General features: G+C 49.2%; 1 pseudogene; it reads left to right on the forward strand.

The window, feature by feature from the left end:
* Positions 1–2,607: 2,607 nt before the first annotated feature.
* LOC127682434 (glyceraldehyde-3-phosphate dehydrogenase-like) lies at positions 2,608–3,603 on the forward strand (annotated as a pseudogene).
* The last annotated feature ends 8,790 nt before the right edge of the window (positions 3,604–12,393 follow it).

Consider the following 12,393-nt stretch of genomic DNA (forward strand, 5'->3'; position numbering starts at 1 on the left):
GAACTCAGAAGCCTTGCTCTGGCTGGACAGACATCTGGACTCCCAGCACTCAGGATCCCATCCCTGTCTTAGAACTCAGAAGCCATGCTCTGGCTGGGCAGACATCTGGAATTCCAGCACTCAGGATCCCATCCCTGTCTTAGAACTCAGAAGCCGTGCTCTGGCCTGGCACACATCTGGAATTCCAGCACTCAGGATCCCATCCCTGTCTTAGAACTCAGAAGCCGTGCTCTGGCTGGGCACACATCTGGAATTCCAGAACTCCGGATACTGAGTTAGGAGAACTGTGAGCTCCAGCCAGCCTGGACTACATAGTGAGCGTCTCAGAGCCTCCCACCTCCCCCAGACTCCTTTCCGTGTGGCATGCCGCCTCGCCTGTCAGCCCAAGGCAGGCCGCTGTCGGCTCTTACTCTTACTATTCTTGGCTTTGGTAAAGAGCAAACAACTGCGGTCTAATGGACTAGTGAGCACACTATCGACACCTTGAACTTCACTTATAATCCAATTGCTTGAGAGTCTCGTGGACTATTCTGCAACCTTGCTGAGGAGGTACAGTAGAGCCGGAGGGTGGAACTGTCGCCTGGTGTTCCTTGTGGGTTTGGCTACTTTGAGATTCTGGGCAGGATGGGCAAAATTTCTTTTTGGGTCACCAGGCGCCCCTACTAGTTGGAAAGAGTCGGTCACTTGGGGAGAGGCTGCTGACTTGGAATGGTTACATTGGCCCTTACTCCTTCCCGTTTGTCTTTCTCCGCTTCACAGCACAGTGGTGAGGGAGCCCTTTGCTCCCCCTTCCCCACCCCACCCCCGGTCTCCCACTGGGATGTTCTCCCTCGCCATAGCCTAAAAGCACCAGAGCCAGCCAGCCATGGACTGAACAGTCTGAATCCAGGGGCCAAAATATAGCTGTTCTTCTTTAAATTGTTTCAGTCAGTGACAAGAAGGTAGCAACCCCCGAAACACCTTCTGTCAGAAACGGGTACCGGCCAGGCACGATGCCTGTGTCACAGCAGACCCTGAGGCCGCATGGCTTATAGCTGACAGTGTTGAGTAGAATACACTTGATTCAGCCTCATCATCCCGGCCTGGGTGGGCGAAGAATTGTAGGCATCTGTGCCGGTTAGGTGTCTGTCAACCGGACCCGCTAGAGTCATCCGAGGGGAGGGAGCCTCAGTGGAGAAACCGCCTCCAGTTCCTGTGGACAAGCCTGTAGGGCATTTCTTAGTTAGTGATGCTGGAGGGCTCAGCCCCCAGGCAGTAGTCCTGGCGGCCGGGAAGACATGCTAAGCAAGCCAGTATCAGCATTCTGCCATAGCCCCTGATCCCCTCACAGCTGTGTGCTTCCCTCACAGCTTGAGTGCCTGCCTTGGCTGCTTTAGCAGACCGTGATTCAGGGCATGTAAGTCAAATAAACCGGTTTCTCGCTAAGTTGCCTTTGGTCATGGTATTTCATTACGGAGACAGTAACCCTAACAAACGAAATAGCACCGATTCAGGGACCAGGTCCAGCCAGGCCCACAGCCAGTGATGCCTTCTGTTTCCTGAATGAACTTCTTGAGTCTTTCTACCGTCCTAAACTATTTAGGCACTTGTCTTACATCCCTTCTCTCTGATAGTCTCTAAATTTCTGGCTCACAGCTCCAAGACTTACTCTCTCTGATTCCTTACCGTGACTTGCAGCCTTCAGTCGAGTGTGGAGAAGCCACGCCTTGTGGGTGGCTTACCTTGGAAGACTGACAAGATAAAGAGTCTAGTGTGAAGATGGGAAGACGGCCCAGCAGTTCAAATACCTCCTTCTCTTTCAGAAGAAAGTGGGCCTGTGTATGGGAGGCTTTCCATGGACATCTCTGGCTTTGTGGGGTGTGAGGGTTCAGGCAAAGGGGAGAGAGTGCAAGTAGGGAAGGGGAGTCACCTCAGCTGCCTCCACTGCTGCAGCTGGTTCCTCCTCTGTCTCTGCTGAGTTGGGCCAGGCTGGGCCTCCCTGCAGGGGGCTGTGGGGGCTGTAGCTGCGGAGCTGGGAGGGGCGTGGCCCAACACCCACCATCCCTTGCAGGTAAACAGTCACTTGCTGGGTCTCCAGGGTTTAAAGCCTGAGCTCCAGGGACCAGGCTGTCCATACATAGTTCACCGCCCCACAGAGGACTAGAGTTTAGTTCAGGGGACTGACCACCACTCAGTCTAGGTGGGTCACAATTGTCTGTAAGTCCAGCTCTAGGGCACCTGCACACATGTAAATATATACACATACACATAAAGAAAAATAAATATTTAAAAAGGACTCCAGTCCAGGCGGGGAAGTGTAGCCTGGGGCTTCTGCTGCTGACACGTCTAGTTATTCTAGGCTCCTTCGCTGGAGCATGAAGCGCGCACTCAGCAGAAGTCAAACATCAAAGGTATTGTTTTGCGATTGTCACAGGCAGGGGACAACTCGGAGATGCATGGTTTGGGTGTACTGATGCATTCCCAGCCTCGATTATTTTATGGTCAGATTCTTTAGCATCTAATGCCAAAGAAACCTTTCCCTTTAGAAATGCCAGGAGCATCTGTTTCCCCCTGTTCCAGAGACAGCCGCATCTTCTCATGCAGTGCCTGCCTTGTCCTGTAGACAAGATGGTGAAGATCGGTGTGAACGGATTTGGCCGTACTGGGCACCTGGTTACCAGGCCTTCCTTCTGCTCTGCACTTGGCAAAGTGGAGATTGTTGCCATCAACGACCCCTTCATTGACCTCAACTACATGCTCTACATGTTCCAGTGTGACTCCACCCATGGCAAATTCAATAGCACAGTCGAGGCTGAGAATGGGAAGTTTGTCATCAATGGGAAGCCCATCACCATCTTCCAGGAGCGAGATCTCGCTAACATCAAATGGGGTGATGTTGGTGCTGAGTATGTTGTGGAGTCTACTGGCGTCTTCACTACCATGGAGAAGTCTGGGGCACACTTGAAGGGTGGAGCCAAAGGGTCATCATCTCCACCCCTTCTGCTGATGCCCCCATGTTTATGATGGGTATGAACCATGGGAAATATGACAACTCACTCAAGATTGTCAGCAATGCATCCTGCACCACCAACTGCTTAGCTCCCCTGGTTAAGGTCATCCAAGACAACTTTGGCACCGTGGAAGGGCTCATGACCATGGTCCATGCCATCATTGCCACTCAGAAGACTGTGGATGGCCCCTCTGGGAAGCTATGGCGTGATGGCCATGGGGCTGCCCAGGCATCATCCCTGCATCCACTGGTGCTGCCAAGGCTGTGGGCAAGGTCATCCCAGAGCTGAACGGGAAACTCACTGGCCTGGCCCTCAATGTTCCTACCCGAAATGTATCTGTTGTGGCTCTGACATGCTACCTGGAGAAACCTGACAAGTACGATGACATCAAGAAGGTAGTGAAGCAGGCATCTGAGGGTCCACTGAAGGGCATCTTGGGCTACACTGAGGACCAGGCTGTCTCCTGAGATGTCAACAGCAACTCTTACTCTTCCACCTTTGACGCTGCGGCTGGCATTGCTCTCAATGACAGCTGTGTAAAGCTCATTTCCTGGTACGACCCTACGGCAACAGGGTGGGGGACCTCATGGCCTCCATGGCCTCCAAGGAATAAGAAGCCCTGGACCGCCCACCCCAGCGGGGACACTGAGAGCAAGGGAGAGGCCCTCGGCTGCTGAGGAGTCCCTGTCCCAACTCAGCCCGCAGCACTGAGAATCTCCCCCGCAGTTTCCATCCCAGACCCCATAATAAGAGGAGGGGCTTAGGGAGCCCTCTGTACTCCCTTGAATACCATCAATAAAGTTCACTGCAAGCCCATCCCCCAACAAAGAAATGCCAGGATCAATACCCACAGGGGACTCATGTATCAGAACTGAAATTATAGCAATCCATGCAGTCATAGAGTTATGCAGCCTTCACACAGTTGGAAGTTTAGTGTAATATGAACGTAGTGCCACTGTTTCCATTCTCAGCACCGAGTTCCTGTTCCTCTACAGAGATGGTGAAATGGTGCTACAGGCTGAGCTACAACTGTGAAGAGGAACTCTGGGTTTCTGAGTCTTTAAAATGCTGTTCATTTTACTTTTTAAAATTTTATTTTTTATCTTTTTATTACTTATTTATTTTATGTATATGAGTACACTGTAGCTGACTTCAGACACCTCAGAAGAGGATGTCGGATCCCATTACAGATGGTTGTGAGCCACCATGTAGATGCTGGGAATTGAACTCAGGGCCTTGGAAAGAGCAGTCAGTGCTCTTAACTGCTGAACCATCTCTCCAGCCCCTGAAATGCCATTCCTGATGATTAGGGTGGATTCGGGGGAATGCACTCAGAAGCTGTGATTCTATCCTCACACCCACAGATAAGTGCTCTGCTCAGCCACAGCGCTCGCTCCCAATCAAAGAAGTGTTTGCAATATTTTATTTAAATAACAGATGGAGACCATTACAGAAACCCACAACTGACAAAAATACAGAGGCCAACTGATTACGCGGTGCCCAACCCCAGTGGATACATCTGCAACACAACTCCTGCACCTAAGATTCTGGGACATGGAGGAAGACAGGGCAGAAATGTTTTTTGAGCCAGAGGACCAGAGAATCTGTGCCGAGACTGTGATTTCTAGAAAGGACAGGGACACTTCACCCATTCAACAATATGTCTACATAAATAAGATATGGGCAAAGCAACACCAACAGACATGCTAATACAGACTGGGAAATATCACAAGGCTCCCACCAAGGCAAAGAGAGTACAAAGACAAGGAGACACTACGAGACAAGGAGAATTACTCAGCTAGGATGAGCCCTTTAGAGGTTATTTCATGCCGAGCAGTCAGTCCTGCAAACACATACACACACACACACACACACACACACACACAAGCAGCACTAATCGACTCAGCAAGTTGTATTTATATGTTCATGGATATGCACATGTGTGACAGTAACAGAAAAGGAAGGGATAAAAGGGAAAGGGGATATTGTATAATTATAATTTAATTGAAAAAGACAGCAAAAGTGGTAGAGCAAATGTTGAAAATTCCTCGCTGTATCCAGATCAATTACATTCTAATCTCTAGAGATCTCTGCCTTAGTCACCTTGTGAAAACCCTCTAGAGGGCTTTAGCATGCACTGGGCAGGTCACAGGTATTAACAGGGATTCATCCTTTTAGTGTGGCCGGAGCCCAGAGCAGGAAAGTCTTCCCAGCACAATCTTCATCCTCTCTGTTGCCAGGAAATGCTAATTTTCTATGTGAAATGGATTGAAAACACCTGGTGGATTATAGTCAGTCCTTTCATCTATAGGAGATATTATGGTCTGAGTGTGCCCCTAAAGCTCATGTGTTGGAAACTTAATCTCCACAGCAGTGCAGTGGCCTTTAGGGAGACATTTGACATCATGAAGACTCTGCACCCACTAGGCCTTGGGAGTGGGGAGCATTCTCTTGTCCCCTCTCCTCCATCACCCCGTGAGGCAGCAAAGAGGGAGTCCTTGCTTGGTTTTATTGTTAACCAGACAGAATCTCGAATCTCCTGGAGAGTCCCAGCGAGTGATCGTCTGGATCAGGTTGGCCGTGTGTCAGGGATTGTCTTGGTTTCACGGCTGGATGAGATGGAGGATCCAGGTCACTGTGGGTCTGGATCCTCGACTGTGTAAGTGTAGAGAGGTTTAGTACAAGCGAGGACTCATGACCTCACTCCTCTCTGCTTGGGTGCTCTTGGGATGTGGCCAGCTGTTGAAGTTTCTGCCTTCTTGACCTGTCTACTCTGAGGGGCTGGAGCCTGGAGCAGTGAACGAAAATCAACCCTTTCTTCCCTAAGGTGCTCTTTGTCAGGGTGTTTGTATCACAGTAACTGGAAAGGAAACCAGACACTAGCATACTTGATAAAGGTTGCATCTTTGAACTTGGACTTCCAGATCCCAGAACTGTGAGAGTTAAGTTCTGTCTTTCTAACTAGTCAGTTTCAGATATTCTGTTATGACAGCACAAAATTAGCCAAGACGGAAATTCAGTCCTCTTGACATGTGGTCAATGCAGATTTGGGTCATGTAATCTGGAAACTTCTAATAGAAGGTCCTATTCTGTGTTTCTCTCTGTCTCTGTGTCTCTGTGTCTCTCTGTCTCTGCCTCTGTGTCTTTCTGTCTCTATGTCTCTGTGTCTCTGTGTGTGTCTCTGTCTCTGTGTCTCTCTGCCTCTGTGCCTCTCTGTCTCTGTTTCTGCCTCTGTCTCTGTCTCTGCCTCTGTGTCTGTCTCTGTGCCTCTCTGTCTCTGTCTCTCTATCTGCTGACCCTACTTTACTTGTTATTAAATTTATTCATTCATATTATTTTGCCAACATGTCTCTTGGGAAACATCACTACAAATCTGTAATTAGTAGGAGAGATTGCAGATGGCTGGGCTGATCCATCTCTGCTCTGGCTACTGTGGACTTACCTGCTTGGTTAATCAGGCCAAAGTTCTCAGTCCCAGGAGAGTCCTCGTGTGTAGAGATGCATTTCCTGAGTCCCCTCCCTTCTCTATATACACTGTTCCCACTCATGGCAGCCGGCTATAAATACCGTCTTCTTTGCATCAGAACTATATGTCTTGCATTTTTAGATTGCTGCAACACTTTGCGTTTTATGCCTTAATTTATTTATTCATTTATCGAATCAGAATGAATATGCATTGTATTAAGAGAAAGAAAATGTCTGAGCTGAGATAGGGATTTTGTCTCAAGAGACCCATGGCCAATGCCATGTAAACTCACATAAAGGAACCCATGCAATTGGAGGCTTGCTTCCAGTGTCAGAGGGTTAGTCTAGTGCCATCATGGGGCATGGCAGCGGGCAGACAGGCATGGTGCTGCAGAAGCAGCTGAACTCTACATCCTGATCCACAGACAGCAGGCAGAGAGGAGCGGGGGGAGAGACTGGGCTTCGAGTGGCTTTTTGAACCTCCAAGGCCACCTATAAGACACAGGTCCTCCAAGAAGGCCTCATCTTCTTCTTCCCAACAGTCCCCCAACTGGGAACCAAGCCATGCATGAGCCTACAGAGACCATTCTCATTCAAACAGCTACAGATTCCAAGGGAAGAATATTCTTAGATTATTGTTTAGTTGAAAACAAAAACTAGGGCCAGACCTGGTGGCACATTCCTCCAATCCCGGCACATTCCTCCAATCCTAGCACATGGAGGCCAAGGTTGGTGGATCTCTATGAACTGAAGGCCAGCCTGGTCTACATAGAGAGTTCTAGAACAGCTAGGGCTTCATAGTGGGACCTTGTTTCAAACACATATGGCAACAAGAAAACAAAGCAAAACAAAACAACAAAAATGTAAAACAAAACCTGAATGCACATGAACTACAATGTGTCTCTTTGATGTCTGTATGCAGTGTGGCCCACTAAGTTGAGCTAACTAGCCTAAGTGTTACGTCACAGGCTTGGCCTTCCTTTACGTTTTCATCCTGTCTTTTTGTTGAAGGTAAGTACTTACTTTGTGTTCATAAAGCACTGGGTTTGAACCTCACTAGCACCAAAATGAGATTTAAACGTATGTAGAGGATGCAGGCGGTTGTTTCTTGGTTTTGGCCATTACTGGTGGTGTGTATCAAGATCCACTTCTCCTTGTGCTAGAAAAATATTTCCAAATGTTGGAGAACAGTTCAAGTCTTAAATATTCTCCTAGGACGGTCGCTGTGCCATCTATATTTCCCGTCCGGGAGACTAGGTCGGCCCTTGTGCCTGCACTCTACACATGACAAGTGAAGGCAGGGCAGCCGAGTTAGGCAGGGTCCGTGGCACCCAGAACTCCACCTTGGGCTAAGCCCTGCTCTGCCCAGTATGAAGTGCAGCAGCTCTGGAACCATGCTGCTAGAAGGATCCTCAGCCATCCGAGGTGGGAGTGGCCGAGAGGCACAAGGACCCACGTAGAGCCCACTTGTGGGTGGTGCCATGGTCGTGGAGGTGAGTTGTCTCTGTCCAAGTTGCAGGCCTGGAAGCTACACAAGTTTGATGCCAGTTTTAGGCCACAAGGAGTGTGGTTTGCAACGCTCATAGGTGAATAGACTTTCTTTCCTCCCTTCAGTGTCATCGAGCAGCCAGCACCCTGTCACCCAGGTGTTTGTTCTACGCAGAATTCTGTTTGCTCTCCATTTCTATTTCAGGATTCGATTCAGACCCAAACACAAGTGGAGACATTTGTGGTAGAGTTCATTAATTTATGGGTTCTGGGCATTGCATCTAGAGGCTTACTCTTGCTGGGCAAGCATTCTGCTACAAGCCGTATCTCCAGCCCTTGTCTTACGTTTCATTTTGAGATGGTCTCACTAAGTTTCCGAGACGTGCTTTGGACTCACGTGCAGGTGTGTTTGGCCCTGCTTCCTGGTGGTGGGCTTTCTGGCTTGGCCCCCGGTGGTGGGCTTCCTGGCTAGGCCTATGGTGGTGGTCTCACAGTGCTACATTGGGCTCTCTTTTGTTCAGGACTTCTTGATAAGATCAATTTTTTTTCTCTCTTCTGGGAAAATGACCAGAATCCACTTTCCTCTCTACTTTTCGGTTCTGTCACACAAGGATGGTAAGGTCAATATCTGTACCCAAAAGGAAACCTATCCAGTATACTTAAATTAAGCACTGGCAGATACTGGGAGGGGGGGGGGATTCAGCCAACCGAAAGCCTGTGTGAAGAAGGGTCTTGCTTGTTTTAAGGAGAATAGCTCTAAGATGGGAAGCTAGTGAGAGGCATGTGTGCAGTCCCCAGAGGGAGAGGGCGTGGCTATTTTGGGCGGAATGCCTCACGCAGAAGGGAAGGATCTTTTGGATGCCACAGTATGCCAGGAGGACGGGTCCCCTAAAGAGGGTCACAGGCAGGGAATGTGACTAAAGTGCAGCAATTACATGTATGAAATGTCATGATGAAACCTGTTGTTGTATACAACCAGGACACACTAAGAAAACACGAGCACAAAGAATTAGGAAGAACCGATGCCAAATTACTCCCTTTTTATAGAACAGGCTCTAGCTTTCCGGATTCCTTAGGTCCCCAGGATCCCAGGTTTATCTTCCAACTCTGCAAACTCCAGATGCTCATAAGCGAGTGGAAAATGGAGTGGAAACGTCTGCTCACTTCCGTGTTTCTGCCGTAGCACCAACCTTGGGCGAGCCTGCCGTAGCGCCAACCTGGGGCGAGCCCCTAAGCCCACTCGTTCACCCTTCCTTTTCGGATTTTTGGTTGTTTGTGTTTGTTTTGTAAGTCAGGGGTTTGCTATGGCCCAGGCTGACCTAGAACATCAACCCCTCCTAACGCAGCCTCCCAAGTTCTGCGATCATAGACATGTCTTACCCTATCTCAATTTTGTCCTTGACAAACCAAATATTGTATGCACATAAATAGATGCATGGTGTGCACATGTGTGTCGTGAGTGTGGACACGCACACCAGTGTGTGCTGTGTGTGTGTTTGTGAGTGTGAGTGTGGGCTCACACATATCACAGTGTGTGCTGTGTATGCATGGTTGTGAGTGTGGTCTCACACATGTCAGAGTGTGTGCTGTGTATCTGTGTGTGAGTGTGAGTATGGGCTCACACAAGTCACAGTGTGTGCTGTGCGTGTGTTTGTGAGTGTGGTCTCACACATGTCACAGTGTGTGCTGTATATGAATGGTTCTGAGTGTGGGCATGCATGCCAGTGTGTGCTGTGTATGCATGTTTGTGAGTGTGAGTGTGTCACATGTCACAGTGTGTGAGTCGTGTGTGCTTGTGAGTGTGAGTGTGGGCACACACCTGTCACAGTGTGTGTTGTGTATGTGTGTTTGTGAGTGTGTCACATGTCACAGTGTTTGAGTTGTGTGTGTTTGTGACTGTGAGTGTGGGCACACACCTGTCACAGTATGTGAGTTGTATGTGTTTGTGAGTGTGAGTGTGGGCACACACCTGTCACAGTATGTGAGTTGTATGTGTTTGTGAGTGTGAGTGTGGGCACACACAGGCCACAGCATGTGTGCTGTGTATGTGTGTAGGCACATGCACGTCACACCGTGAGTTGAGGCTAGAAGACAACCTTGGCTATTGGTTCCCACTGTCTCCTGTCTGAGGCAGTCTCTCCTTGTTCCATCGCGCTTCAGGCCGGCCAGGCCCGGGCTGCCGATTCGCTTGTCTGTGCGTCCAGTCTCACCGCGTAGCCTAGGGATTTGAACTCAGAGCCTTACACTAGTGCAGCAAATCCCCTGGGCTGTCTCCCCAGCCCCCTCTACAATGTTTGTGAAGGAAAAGGCCACTGCCTTCCTGTTATCTCCCAGCGGGGCCCTAGATGTTAAAGGAGAGCTAGAAAGATGGCCATAGCCTGAGTTCTTTAAGAGAGAAGCAGCTCAGTTATTAATAGTAAAATAAAATTTAATTTTTGATTTCTTCATTTCCATTCCTTTTCTTTCCTGTCTTATCTACCATTATTAGAAGTGTGTGTGTGTGTGCGTGTGTGTGTGTGTATGTGTGTGTGTGCACGTGCGTGTACGTGTGTGTGTATGTGTGTGTGTATGCGTGTGTGTGTGTGTGTGTATGTGTGTGTGTGTATGTGTATGTGTGTGTGTGCATGTGTGTGTGTTGGATATAAGCATGGCATGCATATACAGGTCAGAAGACAACTTTTATTCTCTCCCTCCACCATGTAGGCTCTGAGATCAAATTCACAGCGGTGGCTGCAGAAGAGGATGACAACCCGCCTTGCTCCCAGCCCCCATCAGAGAGCTGGAAGTCTCTGGCTGTTCTGGCTGTGCTGAATCCCCGCGATCCCTGCGGAAAGCGCCCGGTCCGCAGACCTGCAAATTAGTATGTCCGAAGTACACAGCTGCCATGTCTGGCCTCAGTGGGAGGGGGTCTGCATAGTCCCTCGGTGACTCGCGGTGCCAGGGTGGGTTGTACGGCTGGGGGAAAGCTCCCTCTTTACAGAGGTAAGGGGGGGGGTGGTGAACGGAGGTGTTGTGTGTGGGGACTGGGAGGAGAGGAGGGTTGCGATCAAGAGGTAAAGTGAATGAATAAGTAAATTAATGAAATAAATAAAAAGATAGTCAAATAAAACTAGTAACTTCTTTAAAATAAAAATTAAAAAAAAGTGCATGACATCTTCAACAATATTCCCTACCTTCCACCTCTAGGGGGCAGCCAAGGGCAATAGCAATGACCTGTAATCGTTTGGGAGTCTCTTGGACAGTGCAGACCGATAACTCAAAGGAGAGCACGTGTCTGGTGTTGGGAATTTTGCTAGATGATCTATGGCTCCTGAGGGCAGGAGAGCATTGTCAGAGTAGACAGGAAATTTTCATTATGTATATCTATCTATCTATCTATCTATCTATTTATCTATCTCTATATCCATATCCATATCCATATCTATATAATCTATCTCTGTCTCTGTCTCTATCTCTGTCTCTGTCTCTGTCTCTGTCTCTGTCTCTATCTCTATCTCTATCTCTGTCTATATCTCTATATGCTGGTAATGCGGGGAACACCAGCCTCTCAGCACCTCCGTCACTTGTGGATGTTCATTAGGTGGTTAGCTCTTCACCAGCCCCAGAAGAACTCGCAGTCAAACTGTTAGGAGCATTGTTACTCAGAAGCCGTGAAAAGAATGACAGTTTCCCAGCTGGAACTGGTGCCCTCGGCTTTGCTTGTGCGCTGTCAGTGTGCAAGCTCACAGCACGCAGGTTTCTCTGGCGAGGGCAGGTCACCTTTGACCTTGGCCTCTGTGCGTTGCATTCTGTCACACGGGGACCACTACAGCTATCAGGATTCTCTGACAGCTCTGACGGGCCAGCAGCTTGCGGCAGGTGCGTTGTGTGTTTATTTTTAGTCATTTAGCCACAGTAGCAGGCTTATCACAGCCTGAGGTGAATGAGGGTAAGGATGGCCTGTGTGCCACATCACTCTCCTGATCACATTCCAGACAGCCACTTCTGGGGAGAGGGACCAGGAGCTGGGGTTGTACTTTCTACCAAGAAATTTTCACCTAGTGTAGACAAAAGCCAACCTATCATCATGGTTGGTTCTTGGGAAGGCCGGTGTCCTATTCAGAGGGCAAAGAGCTGAGACAGAGAGAGGAGATATCCCCTGAAGGCGTGGGACTCTTGTGGCAGACGGGAACAGAAGTTCCCATGAGCCACCTCTTTGGAGACAGACTTCTACTTCGACTTGGGTCCAGAAGGCTAATTTTGACTCCTGTTGAATTCTCTTTTTACAATGAGAGGAAGCACTCCCCACTTCAGCCTGCTTCCTGCTGGGCCCCGGAGAACCTTTTCCGAGTGAGTCTGGTGTAGGCTTTCGAGGGGTGAGCTGTGCGCCCGGCCAGGGCGGTGGTGGGAAGGCTGCGCTGCTCTCGGCACTAAGCGGCCTTCCCTGTGAAACTGAACTTCTCTAAGCGAC

The sequence above is a fragment of the Apodemus sylvaticus genome, chromosome 4 (assembly GCF_947179515.1).
Source record: "Apodemus sylvaticus chromosome 4, mApoSyl1.1, whole genome shotgun sequence".
NCBI lineage: Eukaryota > Metazoa > Chordata > Mammalia > Rodentia > Muridae > Apodemus > Apodemus sylvaticus.